Source organism: Camellia sinensis, chromosome 12, assembly GCF_055761805.1.
Source record: "Camellia sinensis isolate YWXY chromosome 12, ASM5576180v1, whole genome shotgun sequence".
NCBI lineage: Eukaryota > Viridiplantae > Streptophyta > Magnoliopsida > Ericales > Theaceae > Camellia > Camellia sinensis.
The window spans coordinates 26428278-26450503 of record NC_138972.1 but is presented as its reverse complement, the minus strand read 5'-3'; the positions used below and the strand labels follow the sequence as shown (position 1 = coordinate 26450503).

General features: G+C 40.7%; 1 long non-coding RNA gene and 1 pseudogene across 2 annotated transcripts in view; both read right to left on the bottom strand.

The window, feature by feature from the left end:
- Nucleotides 1-535: 535 nt before the first annotated feature.
- On the bottom strand, nucleotides 536-7175 carry LOC114263163 (protein kinase and PP2C-like domain-containing protein; annotated as a pseudogene). Its single transcript, XR_014345528.1, has 5 exons — nucleotides 7087-7175; nucleotides 6815-7031; nucleotides 6550-6654; nucleotides 3467-3562; nucleotides 536-937 (listed from the first exon to the last, which is right to left on the bottom strand). The product of XR_014345528.1 is annotated as a protein kinase and PP2C-like domain-containing protein (transcript).
- Nucleotides 7176-7530: 355 nt separating this feature from the next.
- Nucleotides 7531-22226, bottom strand: part of LOC145788933 (uncharacterized) — a 35891-nt gene continuing 21195 nt past the window's right edge. The window contains exon 5 of the long non-coding RNA XR_014346083.1: nucleotides 7531-7668. This is a non-coding gene — a long non-coding RNA (uncharacterized LOC145788933). The remainder of the gene's footprint in view (nucleotides 7669-22226) is intronic.

Below are 22226 nucleotides of genomic sequence, written 5' to 3'. Positions count from 1 at the left end.
ATATATTGAATGAAATTATTCATAAGAATATTTGATTTCAATTCAATTTGATTTTCTTAATTTACAAAAACAATATCTTATTATTATATCTATATATATATATATATATTTACTAAATTAACTCAAACAGTAGACAAATAAATTTTCAATTGAAAACAAAAACAAAACCTTTATTAGCTTTCAAATCCTATTTTACATGTTTTTTTCTTAATTAGATGGGAGTTATATAAGAGATTAAAAAATGTCATAACACCCTTTAATTGAAATAATATTAAATATGTAACTAATTTTTCATTATAGCAATTATTCGTGTCAGCTTTGTTCTATACAAATTTGACAGTAATCCAACCTATTTAATATTCGTGCTAACGAGTTGTGCCATATACATATTCATGTAGATTTGAATTGTATTATCATATCAAAAATTCCTGCCTTAATCATGTAGTGCAGCTTAATTTTAATGAAGTGTTCATGCCTTTTTGGGGAGAGAGAGAGTGTGTGCGCACGCGCGCGCACTGTGAACACATTAAACATCTATTAGCAATATTATTCCATATATGCACATTGAAATCCAATAATACAAGCATATGCTTTGTGTAGTTTCCCACTAAAAATAAATGTACGCATACAATTTCCACAAGACGAGGAGGTAAACCTTTTCCTACCACCTCTAGTTCATTTCCATGTCTCACTAAAATTAATTTCATACATACAAAACAATTTGTATAAGAATACCATCAAACCTAGTAAATCCTCTCTGCAGTAGATACAGGATGCAGGAAAACGACAATAACAGTTATATTATCTTTGCTTCCACGTTCAGCAGCCTCGGTTGCCAATCTCTTTGAGCACATCCCCGGCTCTTTCACTGTGTCCTTTATTATGCAAACAATCTCTGCGTTGCTCATAACATCCCAGAGCCATCGCTAGCCATAACCTGACAGTCGAACACATATTGTTACTCTGTCTATAAAAATGTGATATGCTAACAAGTCACAACCATCCGTCATAAATAAAGCAAAATTTTGAAAATGGTCTGATTACAAATGAAACATACATCATAAGCATTTGAATTAAATAAGAATTATTGGGAAAAGCATAAAGGTCGCAAAATTATCTAGGGTTTTACTTCCCACCCCCCTTTTCAGCCACTGTAATTTTTTTCAAAAGATCATTTTTTAGAGATCACTAAACTAAATAATATAACTCCAAGTTCAGAAATATGAGAAGCATGTGAAGGGAGGTGTTAACAGTTGATATTGGTAATATGACAAGAAGGTTGAATATGAAGAGATAATAAAAATAGAAAAGAGAGAAGAAAGAACACAAAAAGTTAATGTGGTTCAGTCAATCTTGGCCTACGTCCACACATACAAAGCCCTATGGGCTACATCTTTTATTCACACTAGTTAATCCTCTTGATTACATGGTACACCATATATATAGTGGGAGATACAATCAAATCCCTTCAATTATGGATCTTCATATATTCTGATATCTTTAACACTATAATATTATCTCAAACTTAACCAGTCCCAAATATACTAGAGAGGTTATCTTCCTAATATTAGGTATGGACTGTATCACTTTACATGTAGTTCTATGGAAGTTCAATCGTCAGAACACTCTCTCATTCTAGGCTTACTCCACACCCTCCTTGTTCTGTCTTATTTCAATGCTTTGAAACCATGAGGTGTGAATGGGGAGGGAAGAGATAGGGCAAGGTCGCTAGAATTTTTTTATTTTTAGAACCGAAAAACAAAGGCATAAACCATAATCGTTCAAATTGTGGTATACGATCTCTTTTGAATAAGTTTGATCTGAGTGCCTACCTGTGTTATGCACTAACAAACGAAAAGCATAATACAAATTAGAATAATTACAAGTCTGCCAAGATAATTTTTTTTTTTTTTTTGATAACTCAGCATCTGGCCCACTAGACCAACTACTCCAGAAGACCAATCCCACCATCCACTAGTGGGGGGTCGGGCAAAGTCCCATATGAACTGGTCTCGAGAAATTGTTTGCACTTAGTAGATTTTGAAGGGAGCACACCCTAGGCTCAGGTCTTGACCACTAGGCCAACCCCTTGGGGTTAGTCTGCCAAGATACTTGTATTCTATTTTTAACTGTAAACATAACAAAAGAATAAAGGTTGAATTCAAGAAGCTTCAAAATGCTTCAAATGAAAGAGAAATTAGACCTATAGTTTAGTTTTGATATTGTCTATGATGCTTTTGTTGGTTGTGTTTTACAATGATATATGTTTGATATTTCACAATACAAAATTAGTGAGTGGCTAGCAAATGATAAACTTGTACTTTGAATTGTCAATATCCTTTGGTGTTAGGTATTGGATAGCTTAATGAAATATGAGAATGTAACATGATTTTGTCATTAGTATTTGATGAATAATTCATTACAAAAGGAGTACAAGTGTTTTAAAAGTTTTACATTTTTCCTGCTGTAATGATTGAGATTAAAAAGCTCCAAAATAAGTCTTTGATATTTGTTTTATGATTAAATGTTCATTCTCTAAATTATTTTGGAGTTAGAAAGGGTTTTGGATGAGTTTGAGATGCTTAACACGTGAAAATCTTAAAAACATTGAAGGTCTTGAGTCGACCCTGAACTCCAATTGTCGTGCAGATAAAAGGATCAGTCAACTCCTTGACAAAATAAATCGAATCCCTTAAGAAAAGTTCTGAGAGCTTCAGATTTCACCTAGATTCAAAATAAGTTGACTCCTTCTTCGCAAAATTTAAATTCTAAAATATGCAACAGCTACTTCGTTTCAACTGCTAGAGACGCATTTACTGCACTGGAACGACCAAAATGAGATGAAGGGCAATAAAAACAAGATTTTTACATGTCTACAAACATGGGATGAAGGATTAAATGTAATACCCATCAAGATCTTCCAAGTTTTGAGCTTCAACTTCCATATTCTTTTGCATTTGAGCTCTGTTGTTTAAATTCAACTCCTTAAGAGTTTATTGTTCTAAAACCTTGTGTTACTTCTTTTCCACATCATTCGTAAAAAGGTTTTTAAACTATTGGTATTAATGGAGTGTTTGTGGGAAACACTTGGAGAAAATCTTGTTCTGTAAGGCTACAGATTTCAAACTTCAATAATATATCTCAGGATTATTCTATTGTCTTGCTAATAACATTTCCAAGTACGGGACCTCCTAAATTGGGGGCCTACAAATTTCAAATTGCAAGAACATGAATTGTGCTATGATCATCCAGGCACTACAGAAAATTGTGTTTGGTAATGGCATATAGAACAAATGCTTTTAAAGTGATTAAAGCAGATGCAACTGCAGTTATTGAAAATTTTTGATTTCCCTAGAAACTGTACATAAAAGTCTATTTAGAAGCCACAAATCCATTTATTAGTTTGTCGTAGCACACAAATAACAAACCCTAGATAACAGAAGATTATCAGATCAAAGGATCTTACCAAGTATTCATCTTCTACATACAGTATGGTCTCAGTTATCTCAGGTTCTGTAGTCACAACAGGCTTCATATCATCGTCACCAATAGACCACGTAACCTGTAAAAAATATGTGATTAATAAACTTCAAATTCAACCACAAATTAGTGATTATTGCTTTCACATCATGTTGAATACTGGAAGCACGGGCAAAGAGTGGGGCCGGGCAGGGACCATGTGTTCCTGTTTACCCACCCTCTTCTTGTTTCTTTATTTTTTAAATCTAGTTTACAGAAACCTCATTAAATAGAAACCAACCTTTTGTTTCCAATTCATTATTTAGAATTTAAAAAATAAAATAAATAAAATATCAGCTATTAGCTCAGTGCTATCTCTTAATACCCAAAAAGATAAGGTGCAAGGTTCAGGCCCTCCCAAGACATGAAGGAAAAATAAAAATAAAGGAATATATAACTTTAACAAATTAAAGAAAAAATGTTTGCCTACTGTAGGTGTGCTTTGTTGATGGACATGCTAGCAAGTTTGGTTGAGAACTATGAATCTTCCTATACTCAACCTATTGTTGTATTTAATTTTAGCTACACCACACAGAGAACCAAAATCAATGTTTTAGGGTAAATCATATTAATATACATACATACATATATATACACATATGTAGGTTTAGAGAAAAGAAACAGTTAGGGAATGAGTTAGACTTCATTCCCTTTTATATTGATAATTCTGATCAATTTCCTATTCTATCAATTTCCTATTCTAACAACATATATATTTTTAGGGTAAATTACAGTAAACCCCCCTCAACTATGACCCATTGTCAAGTTAAAAATCAATGTTTAAAAATTCAACACTCAACCCGCTTATAGTTTTGTTTTGTAACTCTAAACCTCTTCTGTCATCACACCTCTTCTGTCATCACACCGGTAGTCATTTGGCATAAATGTATCATACTGTAATTAAAAATTTATGACTAAAAAAGCCTTATTATATATACATACATCGTATATATATACACAACCAGCAACTCTACATGGCCAGAAATGCCAAGCCATAACCAGAAACTCTCATGGCTAATACCAACTAGAGAACCCTTATTAGCCAAGCCATTATGATTTGATAAAAAAGTTCCACAGCAAAAGAATTGAGGGTTTTGATGGTGATACGTTGATTAGGTGGGGGGATTTTAGTGGACATATGTTGAATTAATATAGGGCTTTTAGTGTATTGGGGTGTTTGATCAGTGGGAGGGAGGCTGTGGGGAAGGGGTTTCGGCTTGGTGGGAATCGAAAGGGGAGGTGGTGAGTGGTGGGGGAAATAAGGTGGTGGTGCAGAGATGGGAGGAGGGAGGAACAATGAAGGAGATGCCATTGGTTAAAGAAAGAAAAAAAAAGGAGTTGGTGTAGGCTGGAAGAGGGGTTGCATGTGGCAAGTGAGATGAAGAGAGGTGGGCCATTGTCTTCAACCACCGTTGTTGCCATTGCCATTGCCATTGCCGTAAGCTGTTGTAGCCATTGCCAACCCCTCATCTCTCTCTCTCTCTCTCTCTCTCCCTCTCTTCAATGAGTTCAAAACCCCAAGCCCTTAAACAACACCCCCATCTCCATTGCCACCCCCAAACTTCACTCCCTTTGTTGATCATTAGGTCCTGCAAAAATATGGGATTGTTGTGGTGATTCACAGTGGCTGACTTTACTCCCTTTGTCAAATGAATTTGTTGTGTTTGTTAATCGGAATTGTGGAGACACTGTGGAATTAAGGGTTTGGGATTGAATTGATTTGATTAGGGTTTGGAAGAAATTAGGTAGTGGTTGAAGAAGATAATGGTAGTCTGGTAGCAATACAATTGAAGGGTAAAAGGGTAACTTAATAATTTCTGTTAACAGTGTTAATGACTTTTGCAATTCATATACTTCAAGGGGGGTAAGTGTTGCCTTTAAAACATTAAGGGGGCAACTCAAAAATAGGTCATAGTTGAGGGGGGTTTAATGTAATTTACCCTATTTTTTTACTGTACTGTTGTGAGCTGATTGTAAAGTGTAATGTATATACCTGAAAGTTGTACCTGTACTATTTCTTTTGTGTAATGTAATGGGATTTGAGTAGGGAGGAAAGAGAGTTCGGTGTGTGCTACTTTTATACACTAGGATTATAAACACACACAATATGAAGCAAGTCTGGTTATTGAAATCTAAATCATTTGCTTTGCTATTCGTTTCCATTTTTGTTGTTGAACCCTTGAACACTAAATTAGGCTTTAAAACATACATCAATCACCCTACTCTTTTGAATCAGTCCACATCTAATATGAACTTTTTTTTTTGGGTGAATAATCTAATATGAACTTACAATAGAAGATCTCACTATTTTAACTTAATAATCTTAACTAGCCTTTAACCCTTAACCACCATGCCTTAGATTTCTAATATGAAATTGGGGTGGGGTGTGACAACCTGCCACTGATTTGCCCCAAAAATCCTAACCTCAAGGAGCAACCACTCCTATTCACCAGTCTCTAGACCTCCAAAAGCCTATGCGCCCTCTGAGAGGTTGAGACTGCCCAAAAGACCTCTCTTCAGGAATTAAGAAGCTTCTTTTGAGCCAACAAAGGAACTTCAAATCCCAACATCAGGGATCCTTGCAGAGATCTAACCTTTTTCGCGACCCACATCTTCTTGCGATCAACCTCGTCAACAACCACATCGAATGCTTTCAGCCCAACTTGCATAATGTTCCTCTTCATGGTGACAACTGATGAACCCTCCATACAACTACCAGCCGATGCAGGACACAATGAGCTTCCTCGCTACGCTCAGAAGTTGGAGTAGGATGCGAAGACCAACTCCTTACCTTTTATATTTTCTCTCATGTTTTAGTGATCATAAGTATTTTTGGTAATCATAATGCTCAAGATATCCCTAGATATAGGTTGTAGTGGTGGTCCATGTGTCTTAACACTTGGTGCAAAAAGAATTTGACGAAACAAATAAGTTTATATTATATACTTCCTCACAATAGACAACCATATTAGAAGACAATAGTCTACACATTTTTCTAGAATATCATTAAGCAAAGGATAAGAAGAAAACCTGGAGAGCAGTAGGCCCAACCCTCCACGTGTCAACTTGCCATTTGACCTGTCCCCCTTCACTGATAATATGTTCTCTCTCCTCGGGACAACTTGCAACATGATCCTACAGCATCAAGTTGAATTAGTTGGAGAACAATTTAACCCATTTGGGTAAGCAAAGGAGACAATTTTTAATAAAATAAGTTTAAAAAGGTCCATGTTTTATTCTAATAGAATGTTTCAACTACACAGTCATTTAGTTGATAAATCAAGTCCGATCTCACCTTACTTAGAGCATAAGCACTGCCAGCTCGGCATAGCATTGCCCTGCAATCGCCAGCATTAGCAACAAAAAGCTTGTTTCTGACTATAAGAGCCACAATGGCTGTGCAACCAGGATGCCAGTCTTTCTGAATAACTCCCTTAAATTTACGATGGGAATCCAATTCATTCCTGAATGCAACATCTGTCTTGACAAATGCTTCTAGTAATCTATAGATTCATATATAGATTATAGAATGTAAAGAGCCCACAAGAATAATAGAATGGAAGAAACCTTTTTATGGAACCAAGACTTTGCAAAAATCCTAGTAGAGCTCGAGCAGAAAACTCAGCAGCTGCTGCACCTGCATTTGATCTTGCCATTTTTATTGTAATCTAGAGCAACTAATGCACGACACATAGGTTATGTTTGGAAACAACCAAAAAGAATTATAAAAAAAAAGAAAAAAAAAAGGAATTCTTCAAGAATTTAAACATTTATTTCTTAAAACTAATTTCCAAAACAATTCCATTTTGTAATAGTTGGGCTTTGTAATGCTCATTATGTCATTCTGGTTTCATTAAGAAACACTTCAAGTGATGCCCAAGCAATTGTTTATTAATTAATATTGTGATCACCCACATGAGCTTTAGTTCTCATTAAAATCCACTGTTGCTTGAGTTTGGTACCAAATACACCAATAGGATGAAAATAAGTAGCTCTTAATTTATGACGCACCTCGATGACCATCAAAGATTCCAAACACATGGATATCCTTCTCACCGCACATTGGGGCATAAGAAAGTGAGTGTCCTCCATTGTCTCCCTTCTCCCACAAGTACCGAAGGATCCCCAAAACAACACTGGATGGTATCACTACAAGAAAAGTGGGCTTATGAGACGGAACTTTTTGCGACGACACAACTTCCCGTCTCAAAAAATGTGAATTTTTGAGACGACACAACTTGCCGTCGCAACAAATGTGACTTTTTGCGACGGCACTACTTGCCGTCTCAAAAAATGTGACTTTCTGAGACGGCATAATTTGCCGTCGCAAAAAATGTGACTTTTGGAGACGGCACAACTTCCCGTCTAAAAAAATGTGACTTTTTGAGACGGCACAACTTGCCGTCGCAAAAAAAAGAGTATTTCTGACGACAGAAACTGCTGTCGCAAAAAAAAAAAAGGTACCAGTTGCAGTCGCAAAAAAAAAAAAGAAAACAGAAGAGTTTTTTGCGATTGTAATACGTACCGTTGCAAAAAAAATAAAAAATAAAAAATATATATATATATATTGACTTAGATTTCAAATCGGAAGTCCCGTGCTAGTTCCGTAAGTTTCCACAACTTCTATTGGTCCTTCCTGAGGTGTTTGATGCGTTTCCTAGGCCTTTCCGTGACTGTTACACCATTTTGGCTCCCCATGTCCTATTTTTAAGCTTAAGTGTGAAAAAAGTGACTTTTCCGACATAGTTTTCAAACCGGGAGCCCCAAGCTAGTTCGGTGAGTTCCCACAACTTACATTGGTCGCTCTCGAGGTGTGAGGTGTTCCTCGGGCCTTCTCGTGACTGTTACACAATTTTGGCCCTCGATGGCCTATTTTCAGGATTAAGTGTGAAAAAAAGTGCATTTTTTGGCTTCGTTTTCAAGTCGGGAGTCCCGTTGAAGTTCCGTAAGTTTCCACAACTTACAATGGTCTCTCCTGAGGTGTTTGAGGTATTCCTCGGACATTCTCGTGATTGCTACATTGTTTTCAAACCGGAAGTCCCGTGCTAGTTCTGTAAGTTTTCACTACTTAAATTGGTCCCTCCCAAGGTGTTCAACGCGTTCATTGGGCCTTCTCGTGACTGTTACACGATTTTGGCACCCGATGGCCTATTTTCAAGCTTGAGTATGAAAAAAGTGTCTTTCTCGACTTAATTTTAAAACCGGAAGTCTCGTGCAAGTTCCATAAGTTTCCACAACTTACATTGGTGCCTCCCGAGTTGTTTGATGTGTTCCTTGGGCCTTGTCGTGACTGTTACACGATTTTGGCCCGCGATGGCCTATTTTCACAATTAAGTTTGAGAAAATTGCCTTTTTGGATTTATTTTTCAAACCGGGCGTCCCGTGCAAGTTCCTTTGAGGTGTTCCCCGGGCCTTATTATGACTGTTACACGATTTTAGCCTCCGATGGCCTATTTTCAACCTTAAGTGTGAAAAAATTGCATTTTTTGACTTAGTTTTCAAACCGGAATCTCGTGCCAGTTCCATCAGTTTTCACAACTTACATTGGTCCTTCCCAAGGTGTTTGAGGTATTCCCTGGGCCTTCTCGTGACTGTGACACGATTTTGGCCCCTAATGGACTATTTTCAAGCTTAAGTATGAAAAAGGTGTCTTTTTTGTCTTAGTTTTCAAACCGGGAGTCCCGTGCTAGTTCTGTAAGTTTCCACAACTTACATTGGTCCCCCTTGAGGTATTTGAGGTGTTCCCCACACCTACTCGAGACTGTTACACGATTTTAGCTCCCGATGGCCTATTTTCAAGCTTAAGTGTGAAAAAAATGCATCTTTTGACTTAGTTTTGAAACCGGGAGTCCCGTGCTAGTTTCGTAAGTTTTCACAACTTACATTAGTCCCTTCCGAGGTGTTTGATGTGTTTCCTGTGCCTACTCATGACTGTTACATGATGTTGGCCCCTGATGGCCAATTTTCAAGCTTAAATGCGAGAAAAGTGGCTTTTTGGACTTAGTTTTCAAACCGGAAGTTCCGGGGTAATTCCGTAAGTTTCCAAAACTAATATTGGTCCCTCCCGAGGTGTTTGAGGTGTTCCCCGAGCCTTCTCGTGACTGTTAATCGATTTTGGCCATCGATGGCCTATTTTCAACCTTAAGTGTGAAAAAAGTGCTTGTTTTGGTTTAGTTTTCAAATCGGGGAATCCCGTGGCAGTTTCATAAGTTTCCACAACTTACATTGGTCTCTCCCGTGGTGTTTGAGGTGTTCCCGGGACGTCTCCTGACTGTTAATCGATTTCGTTCCTCGATGGCCTATTTTCAAGGTTAAGTGTGAAAAAAAGTATCTTTTTCGACTCAGTTTTCAAACCGGGAGTCCTGCGCCTGTTCTTTAAGTTTTCAAAACTTACTTTAGTCCCTCTCGAGGCGTCAGAGGTGTTACACGGGCCTTCTCGTGACTGTTACAAAAATTTGGCCCCCGATGGCCTATTTTCAAGCTTTAAGTGAAAAACATGCATTTTCTTACTTAGCTTTCAAACTAGGAGTCCCATGCTTGTTCTGTAACTTTCCACAACTTACATTGGTCCCTCTAGAGGTGTTTGAGGTGTTCCCCGGAAAGTCTCGTGCCTGTTATACGATTTTGGCCCCCGATGGCCTATTTTCAAGCTTAAGTGTGAAAAAAGTGACTTTTTTGACTTAGTTTTCAAATCGGAAGTGTCGTGCCAGTTCCGTAAATTTCCACAACTTACATTGGTCCGTCCTAAGGTGTTTGATGTGTTCCCTGGGCCATCTCGTGACTGTTACACGATTTTGGCCCCCGATGCCTATTTTCAAGCTTAAGTGTGAAAAAAGTGCCTTTTTCGACTTAGTTTTCAAACCGGTAGTCCTGTGCTAGTTCTGTAAGTTTCCACAACTTACATTGGTCCCCCTGGAGGTGTTCAAGGTATTCTCTGGGCTTTCTCGTTATTGTTACACAACTTTGGCACCCAATGGCCTATTTTCATGATTAAGTGGGAAACAGTGCATTTTTTAACTTAATTTTCAAACCAGGAGTCCCGTGCAAGTTCCGTAAGCTTTCACAACTTGCATTAGTCCATCCCGAGGTGTTTGCGGTGTTCCCCGGGCCTTCTCGTGATAGTTACACGATTTTGGCCCCCGATGGCCTATTTACAAGCTTAAATGTGAAAAAATTGAATTTTTTGATATAGTTTTCAAACCAGGAGTCCCGTACTAGTTCCGTAAGTTTTCTCAACTTACATCGGTCCCTCCCGAGGTGCTTGAGGTGTTCCACGGGCCTACTCGTGACTGTTACACGATTTTGGTCCCCAATGGCCTATTTTGTAGCGTAAGTGTGAGAAAAATGTCTTTTTCAAATTAATTTTCAAACCGGAAGTCCCGTGCTAGTTCCGTAAGTTTCCACAACTTACATTGGTCCCTCCCAAGTTGTTTGATGTGTTCCATGGGCCTTCTCGTGACTATTACACGATTTTGGCCCCCTGATGGCCAATTTCCAAGCTTAAGTGTGAGAAGCGTGCCTTTTTCGGCATAGTTTTCAAACCGGCAGTCCCGTGCTAGTTCTGTAAGTTTCAATAACATACATTGATCCCTCCCAAGGTGTTCCCCTGGTGTTCGTTCCGCGATTTTGGCCCCCTGATGGCCTATTTTCGAACTTAAGTTTGAAAAAAGTGTCTTTTTCCACTTAGTTTTCAAACCGGGACTCCCGTGCTAGTTCTGTAAATTTCTACCACTTATATTCGTCCCTCTTGAGGTGTTTGAGGGGGTTCGTTAGGGTTCTCGTGACTGTTACACAATTTTGGCCCCTGATGGCCTATTTTCAAGAGTAAGTGTGAAAAAATTGCAATTTTTTACTTAGTTTTGAAACGAGGAGTCCCGTGCAGGTTCCGTAAATTTTCACAACCTGCATTGGTCCCCCCCGAGGTGTTTGAGGTGTTGCTTGGGCCTTCTCGTGACTGTTACACGAATTTGGCCACTGATGGTCTATTTTCAAGCCTAAGTGTGAAAAAAAGTGCATTTTTTTGACTTAGATTTCAAACCGGAAGTCCCATGCTAGTTCCGTAAGTTTCCACAACTTCTATTGGTCCTTCCTGAGGTGTTTGATGCGTTTCCTGGGCCTTCCCGTGACTGTTACACGATTTTGGCTCCCCATGTCCTATTTTTAAGCTTAAGTGTGAAAAAAGTGACTTTTCTGACATAGTTTTCAAACCGAGAGCCCCATGCTAGTTCGGTGAGTTCCCACAACTTACATTGGTCGCTCTCGAGGTGTGAGGTGTTCCCCGGGCCTTCTCGTGATTGTTACACAATTTTGGCCCTCGATGGCCTATTTTCAGGATTAAGTGTGAAAAAAAGTGCATTTTTTGGCTTCGTTTTCAAGTCGGGAGTCCCGTTGAAGTTCCGTAAGTTTCCACAACTTACAATGGTCTCTCATGAGGTGTTTGAGGTATTCCTCGGACATTCTCGTGATTGCCACATTATTTTCAAACCGGAAGTCCCGTGCTAGTTCTGTAAGTTTTCACAACTTACATTGGTCCCTCCCAAGGTGTTCAAGGCGTTCATTGGGCCTTCTCGTGACTGTTACACGATTTTGGCACCCGATGGCCTATTTTCAAGCTTAAGTATGAAAAAAGTGTCTTTCTCGACTTAGTTTTCAAACCGGAAGTCTCGTGCTAGTTCCATAAGTTTCCACAACTTACATTGGTGCCTCCCGAGTTGTTTGATGTGTTCCTTGGGCCTTGTCGTGACTGTTACACGATTTTGGCCCGCGATGCCCTATTTTCACAATTAAGGTTGAGAAAATTGCCTTTTTGGACTTATTTTTCAAATTGGGAGTCCCGTGCTAGTTCCTTTGAGGTGTTCCCCGGGCCTTCTCATGATTGTTACACGATTTTAGCCTCCGATGGCCTATTTTCAACCTTAAGTGTGAAAAAATGGCATTTTTTGACTTAGTTTTCAAACCGGAATCTCGTGCCAGTTCCATCAGTTTTCACAACTTACATTGGTCCTTCCCAAGGTGTTTGAGGTATTCCCTGGGCTTTCTCGTGACTGTGACACGATTTTGGCCCCTAATGGACTATTTTCAAGCTTAAGTGTGAAAAATGTGCCTTTTTTGTCTTAGTTTTCAAACCGGGAGTCCCGTGCTAGTTCTGTAAGTTTCCACAACATACATTGGTCCCTCTTGAGGTATTTGAGGTGTTCCCCACACCTACTCGAGACTGTTATACGATTTTGGCTCCCGATGGCCTATTCTTAAGCTTAAGTGTGAAAAAAATGCATCTTTTGACTTAGTTTTGAAACCGGAAGTCCCGTGCTAGTTTCGTAAGTTTCCACAACTTACATTGGTCCCTTCCGAGGTGTTTGATGTGTTTGATGTGTTTCCTGTGCCTTCTCATTACTGTTACATGATGTTGGCCCCTGATGGCCAATTTTCAAGCTTAAATGCGAGAAAAGTGGCTTTTTGGACTTAGTTTTCAAACCGGAAGTTCCGGGTTAATTCCGTAAGTTTCCAAAACTTGTATTGGTCCCTCCCGAGGTGTTTGAGGTGTTTGGCTTATTTTTAACCTTAAGTGTGAAAAAAGTGCATTTTTTGACTTAGTTTTCAAACCGGGAGTCCGGTGCCAGTTCCGTAAGTTTACACAACTTACATTGGTCCCTACCGAGGTGTTTGACGTGTTCCCTACGCCTTCTCGTGACTGTTAGTCGATTTTGGCCATCGATGGCCTATTTTCACCCTTAAGTGTGAAAAAAGTGCTTGTTTTGGTTTAGTTTTCAAATCGGGGAGTCCCGTGGCAGTTTCATAAGTTTCCACAACTTACATTGGTCTCTCCCGAGGTATTTGAGGTGTTCCCCGGGACTTCTCCTGACTGTTAATCGATTTCGTTCCCCGATGGCCTATTTTCAAGGTTAAGTGTGAAAAAAAGTGTCTTTTTCGACTCAGTTTTCAAACCGGGAGTCCTGCGCCTGTTCTGTAAGTTTTCAAAACTTACATTAGTCCCTCTCGAGGCGTTTGAGGTGTTCCCCGGGCCTTCTCGTGACTGTTACAAAAATTTGGCCCCCGATGGCCTATTTTCAAGCTTTAAGTGAAAAACATGCATTTTTTGACCTAATTTTCAAACTGAGAGTCCCATGCAGGTTCCGTAAATTTTCACAACCTGCATTGGTCCCCCCCGAGGTGTTTGAGGTGTTGCTTGGGCCTTCTCGTGACTGTTACACGAATTTGGCCACTGATGGTCTATTTTCAAGCCTAAGTGTGAAAAAAAATGCATTTTTTTGACTTAGATTTCAAACCGGAAGTCCCGTGCTAGTTTCGAAAGTTTTCACAACTTCTATTGGTCCTTCTCGAGGTGTTTGATGCGTTTCCTGGGCCTTCCCGTGACTGTTACACGATTTTGGCTCCCCATGTCCTATTTTTAAGCTTAAGTGTGAAAAAAGTGACTTTTCCGACATAGTTTTCAAACCGGAAGCCCCATGCTAGTTCGGTGAGTTCCCACAACTTACATTGGTCGCTCTCGAGGTGTGAGGTGTTCCCCGGGCCTTCTCGTGACTGTTACACAATTTTGGCCCTCGATGGCCTATTTTCAGGATTAAGTGTGAAAAAAAGTGCATTTTTTGGCTTCGTTTTCAAGTCGGGAGTCCCGTTGAAGTTCCGTAAGTTTCCACAACTTACAATGGTCTCTCCTGAGGTGTTTGAGGTATTCCTCGAACATTCTCGTGATTGCTACATTGTTTTCAAACCGGAAGTCCCGTGCTAGTTCTGTAAGTTTTCACAACTTACATTGGTCCCTCCCAAGGTGTTCAAGGCGTTCATTGGGCCTTCTCGTGACTGTTACACGATTTTGGCACCCGATGGCCTATTTCAAGCTTGAGTATGAAAAAAGTGTCTTTCTCGACTTAGTTTTCAAACCGGAAGTGTCGTGCTAGTTCAATAAGTTTCCACAACTTACATTGGTGCCTCCCGAGTTGTTTGATGTGTTCCTTGGGCCTTGTCGTGACTGTTACACGATTCTGGCCCGCGATGGCCTATTTTCACAATTAAGTTTGAGAAAATTGCCTTTTTGGATTTATTTTTCAAATCGGGAGTCCCGTTCTAGTTCCTTTGAGGTGTTCCCCGGGCCTTCTCATTTTAGCCTCCGATGGCCTATTTTCAACCTTAAGTGTGAAAAAATTGCATTTTTTGACTTAGTTTTCAAACCGGAATCTCGTGCCAGTTCCATAAGTTTCCACAACTTACATTGGTCCTTCCAAAGGTGTTTGAGGTATTCCCTGGGCCTTCTCGTGACATGCACACGATTTTGGCCCTTAATGAACTATTTTCAAGCTTAAGTGTGAAAAATGTGTCTTTTTTGTCTTAGTTTTCAAACCTCCCGTGCTAGTTCTGTAAGTTTTCACAACTTACATTGGTCCCTCTTGAGATATTTGAGGTGTTCCCCACACCTACTCGAGACTGTTACACGATTTTGGCTCCCGATGGCCTATTTTCAAGCTTAAGTGTGAAAAAAATGCATCTTTTGACTTAGTTTTGAAACCGGGAGTCCCGTGCTAGTTTCGTAAGTTTCCACAACTTACATTGGTCCCTTTCGAGGTGTTTGATGTGTTTCCTGTGCCTTCTCATGACTGTTACATGATGTTGGCCCCTAATGGCCAATTTTCAAGCTTAAATGCGAGAAAAGTGGCTTTTTGGACTTAGTTTTCAAACCGGAAGTTCCAGGATAATTCCGTAAGTTTCCAAAACTTATATTGGTCCCTCCCAAGGTGTTTGAGGTGTTTGGCTTTTTTTAACCTTAAGTGTAAAAAAAGTGCATTTTTGGACTTAGTTTTCAAACCGGGAGTCCTGTGCCAGTTCCGTTAGTTTGCACAACTTACATTGGTCCCTACCGAGGTGTTTGACGTGTTCCCTACGCCTTCTCGTGACTGTTAGTCGATTTTGGCCATCGATGGCCTATTTTTAACCTTAAGTGTGAAAAAAGTGCTTGTTTCGGTTAAGTTTTCAAATCGGGGAGTCCCGTGGCAGTTTCATAAGTTTCCACAACTGACATTGGTCTCTCCCGAGGTGTTTGAGGTGTTCTCCGGGACTTCTCCTGACTGTTAATCGATTTCGTTCCCCGATGGCCTATTCGCAAGGTCAAGTGTGAAAAAAAGTGTCTTTTTCGACTCAGTTTTCACACCAGGAGTCCTACGCCTGTTCTGTAAGTTTTCAAAACTTACATTAGTCCCTCTCGAGGCGTCTGAGGTGTTCCCCGGGCCTTCTCGTGACTGTTACAAAAATTTGGCCCCCGATGGCCTATTTTCAAGCTTTAAGTGAAAAACATGCATTTTTTGACTTAGTTTTCAAACTGGGAGTCTCATGCTTGTTCTGTAACTTTCCACAACTTACATTGGTCCCTCTAGAGGTGTTTGAGGTGTTCCCCGGAAAGTCTCGCGCCTGTTATACGATTTTTGCCCCCGATGGCCTATTTTCAAGCTTAAGTGTGAAAAAAGTGACTTTTTCGACTTAGTTTTCAAACCAGAAGTGTCGTGCTAGTTTCGTAAATTTTCACAACTTACATTGGTCCGTCCTACGGTGTTTGATGTGTTCCTTGGGCCATCTCGTGACTGTTACACGATTTTGGCCCCCGATGCCTATTTTCAAGCTTAAGTGTGAAAAAAGTGCCTTTTTCGACTTAGTTTTCAAACCGGTAGTCATGTGCTAGTTCTGTAAGTTTCCACAACGTACATTGGTCCCCCTGGAGGTGTTCAAGGTAATCTCTGGGCTTTCACGTGATTGTTAAACAACTTTGGCGCCCAATGGCCTATTTTCATGATTAAGTGGGAAACAGTGCATTTTTAGACTTAATTTTCAAACCAGGAGTCCCGTGCAAGTTCCGTAAGCTTTCACACCTTGCATTAGTCCATCCCGAGGTGTTTGCTGTGTTCCCCGGGCCTTCTCGTGATAGTTACCCGATTTTGGCCCCCGATGGTCTATTTATAAGCTTAAATGTGAAAAAAGTGCATTTTTTGATATAGTTTTCAAACCAGGAGTCCCGTACTAGTTCCCTAAGTTTTCTCAACTTACATCGGTCCCTCCCGAGGTGTTTGAGGTGTTTCACGGGCCTACTCGTGACTGTTACACGATTTTGGTCCCCGATGGCCTATTTTGTAGCTTAAATGTGAGAAAAATGTCTTTTAAAAATTAGTTTTCAAACTGGAAGTCCCGAGCTAGTTCCGTAAGTTTCCACAACTTACATTGGTCCCTCCCAAGTTGTTTGATGTGTTCCATGGGCCTTCTCGTGACTATTACACGATTTTGGCCCCCCGATGGCCAATTTTCAAGCTAAGTGTGAGAAACGTGCCTTTTTCGGCTTAGTTTTCAAGCCGGCAGTCCCGTGCTAGTTCTGTAAGTTTCAATAACATCCATTAATCCCTCCCAAGGTGTTCCCCGCGTGCTCTACTGAATGCTACACGATTTTGGCCCCCGATGGCTTATTTTTAACCTTAAGTGTGAAAAAAGTGCATTTTTTGACTTAGTTTTCAAACCGGGAGTCCTGTGCCAGTTCCGTAAGTTTGCACAACTTACATTGGTCCCTACCGAGGTGTTTGACGTGTTCCCCACGCCTTCTCGTGACCGTTACGCGATTTTGGCCCCCTGATGGCCTATTTTCGAACTTAAGTTTGAAAAAAATGTCTTTTTCCACTGAGTTTTCAAACCGGGACTCCTGTGCTAGTTCTGTAAATTTCTACCACTTATATTCGTCCCTCTTGAGGTGTTTGAGGGGTTTCGCTAGGGTTCTCGTGACTGTTACACAATTTTGGCCCCTGATGGCCTATTTTCAAGATTAAGTGTGAAAAAAGTGCAATTTTTGACTTAGTTTTGAAACGAGGAGCCCCGTGCAAATTCCGTAAATTTTCACAACCTGCATTGGTCCCCCCCGAGGTGTTTGAGGTGTTGCTTGGGCCTTCTCGTGACTGTTATACGAATTTGGCCATTGATGGTCTATTTTCAAGCCTAAGTGTGAAAAAAAATGCATTTTTTTGACTTAGATTTCAAATCGGAAGTCCCGTGCTAGTTCCGAAAGTTTCCACAACTTCTATTGGTCCTTCCCGAGGTGTTTGATACGTTTCCTGGGCCATCCCGTGACTGTTACACGATTTTGGCTCCCCATGTCCTATTTTTATGAAAAAAGTGACTTTTCCGACATAGTTTTCAAACCGGGAGCCCCATGCTAGTTCGGTGAGTTCCCACAACTTACATTGATCACTCTCGAGGTGTGAGGTGTTCCCCGGGCCTTCTCGTGACTGTTACACAATTTTGGCCCTCGATGGCCTATTTTCAGGATTAAGTGTGAAAAAAATTGCATTTTTTGGCTTCGTTTTCAAGTCGGGAGTCCCGTTGAAGTTCCGTAAGTTTCCACAACTTACAATGGTCTCTCCTGAGGTGTTTGAGGTATTCCTCGGACATTCTCGTGATTGCTACATTGTTTTCAAACCGGAAGTCCCGTGCTAGTTCTGTAAGTTTTCACAACTTACATTGGTCCCTCCCAAGGTGTTCAAGGCGAACTTGGGCCTTCTCGTGACTGTTACACGATTTTGGCACCCGATGGCCTATTTTCAAGCTTAAGTATGAAAAAAGTGTCTTTCTCGACTTAGTTTTCAAACCGGAAGTCTCGTGCAAGTTCCATAAGTTTCCACAACTTACATTGGTGCCTCCCGAGTTGTTTGATGTGTTCCTTGGGCCTTGTCGTGACTGTTACACGATTCTGGCCCGCGATGGCCTATTTTCACAATTAAGTTTGAGAAAATTGCCTTTTTGGACTTATTTTTCAAATCGGGAGTCCCGTGCTAGTTCCTTTGAGGTGTTCCCCGGGCCTTCTCATGACTGTTACACGATTTTAGCCTCCGATGACCTATTTTCAACCTTAAGTGTGAAAAAATTGCACTTTTTGACTTAGTTTTCAAACCGGAATCTCGTGTCAGTTCCATCAGTTTTCACAACTTACATTGGTCCTTCCCAAGGTGTTTGAGGTATTCCCTGGGCCTTCTCGTGACTGTCACACGATTTTGGCCCCTAAGGGACTATTTTCAAGCTTAAGTGTGAAAAAGGTGTCTTTTTTATCTTAGTTTTCAAACCGGAAGTCCCATGCTAGTTCTGTAAGTTTCCACAACTTACATTGGGCCCTCTAGAGGTATTTGAGGTGTTCCCCACACCTACTCGAGACTGTTACACGATTTTGGCACCCGATAGGCTATTTTCAAGCTTAAGTGTGAAAAAAATGCATCTTTTGACTTAGTTTTGAAACCGGGAGTCCCGTGCTAGTTTCGTAAGTTTCCACAACTTACATTGGTCCCTTCCGAGGTGTTTGATGTGTTTCCTGTTCCTTCTCATGACTGTTACATGATGTTGGCCCCTGATGGCCAATTTTCAAGCTTAAATGCGAGAAAAGTGGCTTTTGGACTTAATTTTCAAACCGGAAGTTCCGGGGTAATTCCGTAAGTTTCCAAAACTTATATTGGTCCCTCCTGAGGTTTTTGAGGTGTTCCGCGAGCCTTCTCGTGACTGTTGGTCGATTTTGGCCATCGACGGCCTATTTTCAACCTTAAGTGGGAAAAAAGTGCTTGTTTTGGTTTAGTTTTCAAATCGGGGAGTCCCGTGGCAGTTTCATAAGTTTCCACAACTTACATTGGTTCCTCTTGAGGTGTTTGAGGTGTTCCCCGGGACTTCTCCTGACTGTTAATCGATTTCGTTCCCCGATGGCCTATTTTCAAGGTTAAGTGTGAAAAAAAGTGTCTTTTTCGACTCAGTTTTCAAACCGGGAGTCCTGCGCCTGTTCTGTAAGTTTTCAAAACTCACATTAGTCCCTCTCGAGGCGTTTAAGGTGTTCCCCGGGCCTTCTCGTGACTGTTACAAAAATTTGGCCCCCGATGGCCTATTTTCAATCTTTAAGTGAAAAACATGCATTTTTTGACTTAGTTTTCAAACTGGGAGTCCCATGCTTGTTCTGTAATTTTCCACAACTTACATTGGTCCCTATAGAGGTGTTTGAGGTGTTCTCCGGAAAGTCTCGCGCCTGTTATACGATTTTTGCCCCCGATGGCCTATTTTCAAGCTTAAGTGTGAAAAAAGTGGCTTTTTCGACTTAGTTTTCAAACCAGAAGTGTCGTGCTAGTTCCGTAAATTTTCACAACTTACATTGGTCCGTCCTAAGGTGTTTGATGTGTTCCCTGGGCCATCTCGTGACTGTTACACGATTTTGGCCCCCGATGCCTATTTTCAAGCTTAAGTGTGAAAAAAGTACCTTTTTCGACTTAGTTTTCAAACCGGTAGTCATGTGCTAGTTCTGTAAGTTTCCACAACGTACATTGGTCCCCCTGGAGGTGTTCAAGGTATTCTCTAGGCTTTCCCGTGATTGTTACACAACTTTGGCGCCCAATGGCCTATTTTCATGATTAAGTGGGAAACAGTGCATTTTTAGACTTAATTTTCAAACCAGGAGTCCCGTGCAAGTTCCGTAAGCTTTCACACCTTGCATTAGTCCATCCCGAGGTGTTTGCTGTGTTCCCCGGACCTTCTCGTGATAGTTACCCGATTTTGGCCCCTGATGGCCTATTTACAAGCTTAAATGTGAAAAAAGTGCATTTTTTGATATAGTTTTCAAACCAGGAGTCCCGTACTAGTTACGTAAGTTTTCTCAACTTACATCGGTCCTTCCCGAGGTGTTTGAGGTGTTCCACGGGCCTACGCGTGACTGTTACACAATTTTGGTCCCCGATGGCCTATTTTGTAGCTTAAGTGTGAGAAAAATGTCTTTTAAAAATTAGTTTTCAAACTGGAAGTCCCATGCTAGTTCCGTAAGTTTCCACAACTTACATTGGTCCCTCCCAAGTTGTTTGATGTGTTCCATGGGCCTTCTCGTGACTATTACACGATTTTGGCCCCTTGATGGCCAATTTTCAAGCTTAAGTGTGAGAAACGTGCCTTTTTCGGCTTAGTTTTCAAGCCGGCAGTCCCGTGCTAATTCTGTAAGTTTCAATAACATACATTCATCCCTCCCAAGGTGTTCCTTGCGTGTTCTATTGAATGCTACACGATTTTGGCCCCGATGGCTTATTTTTAACCTTAAGTGTGAAAAAATTACATTTTTTGACTTAGTTTTCAAACCGGGAGTCCTGTGCCAGTTCCGTAAGTTTGCACAACTTACATTGGTCCCTACCGAGGTGTTTGACGTGTTCCCCACGCCTTCTCGTGACCGTTACGCGATTTTGGCCCCCTGATGGCCTATTTTCGAACTTAAGTTTGAAAAAAGTGTCTTTTTCCGCCTAGTTTTCAAACCGGGACTCCTGTGCTAGTTCTGTAAATTTCTACCATTTATATTCGTCCCTCTTGAGGTGTTTGAGGGGTTTCGCTAGGGTTCTCGTGACTGTTACACAATTTTGGCCTTTGGTGGCCTATTTTCAAGATTAAGTGTGAAAAAAGTGCAATTTTTGACTTAGTTTTGAAACGAGGAGTCCCGTGCAGGTTCCGTAAATTTTCACAACCTGCATTGGTCCCCCCCGAGGTGTTTGAGGTGTTGCTTGGGCCTTCTCGTGACTGTTACACGAATTTGGCCACTGATGGTCTATTTTCAAGCCTAAGTGTGAAAAAAAATGCATTTTTTTGACTTAGATTTCAAACCGGAAGTCCCGTGCTAGTTTCGAAAGTTTTCACAACTTCTATTGGTCCTTCTCGAGGTGTTTGATGCGTTTCCTGGGCCTTCCCGTGACTGTTACACGATTTTGGCTCCCCATGTCCTATTTTTAAGCTTAAGTGTGAAAAAAGTGACTTTTCCGACATAGTTTTCAAACCGGAAGCCCCATGCTAGTTCGGTGAGTTCCCACAACTTACATTGGTCGCTCTCGAGGTGTGAGGTGTTCCCCGGGCCTTCTCGTGACTGTTACACAATTTTGGCCCTCGATGGCCTATTTTCAGGATTAAGTGTGAAAAAAAGTGCATTTTTTGGCTTCGTTTTCAAGTCGGGAGTCCCGTTGAAGTTCCGTAAGTTTCCACAACTTACAATGGTCTCTCCTGAGGTGTTTGAGGTATTCCTCGAACATTCTCGTGATTGCTACATTGTTTTCAAACCGGAAGTCCCGTGCTAGTTCTGTAAGTTTTCACAACTTACATTGGTCCCTCCCAAGGTGTTCAAGGCGTTCATTGGGCCTTCTCGTGACTGTTACACGATTTTGGCACCCGATGGCCTATTTCAAGCTTGAGTATGAAAAAAGTGTCTTTCTCGACTTAGTTTTCAAACCGGAAGTGTCGTGCTAGTTCAATAAGTTTCCACAACTTACATTGGTGCCTCCCGAGTTGTTTGATGTGTTCCTTGGGCCTTGTCGTGACTGTTACACGATTCTGGCCCGCGATGGCCTATTTTCACAATTAAGTTTGAGAAAATTGCCTTTTTGGATTTATTTTTCAAATCGGGAGTCCCGTTCTAGTTCCTTTGAGGTGTTCCCCGGGCCTTCTCATGACTGTTACACGATTTTAGCCTCCGATGGCCTATTTTCAACCTTAAGTGTGAAAAAATTGCATTTTTTGACTTAGTTTTCAAACCGGAATCTCGTGCCAGTTCCATAAGTTTCCACAACTTACATTGGTCCTTCCAAAGGTGTTTGAGGTATTCCCTGGGCCTTCTCGTGACATGCACACGATTTTGGCCCTTAATGAACTATTTTCAAGCTTAAGTGTGAAAAATGTGT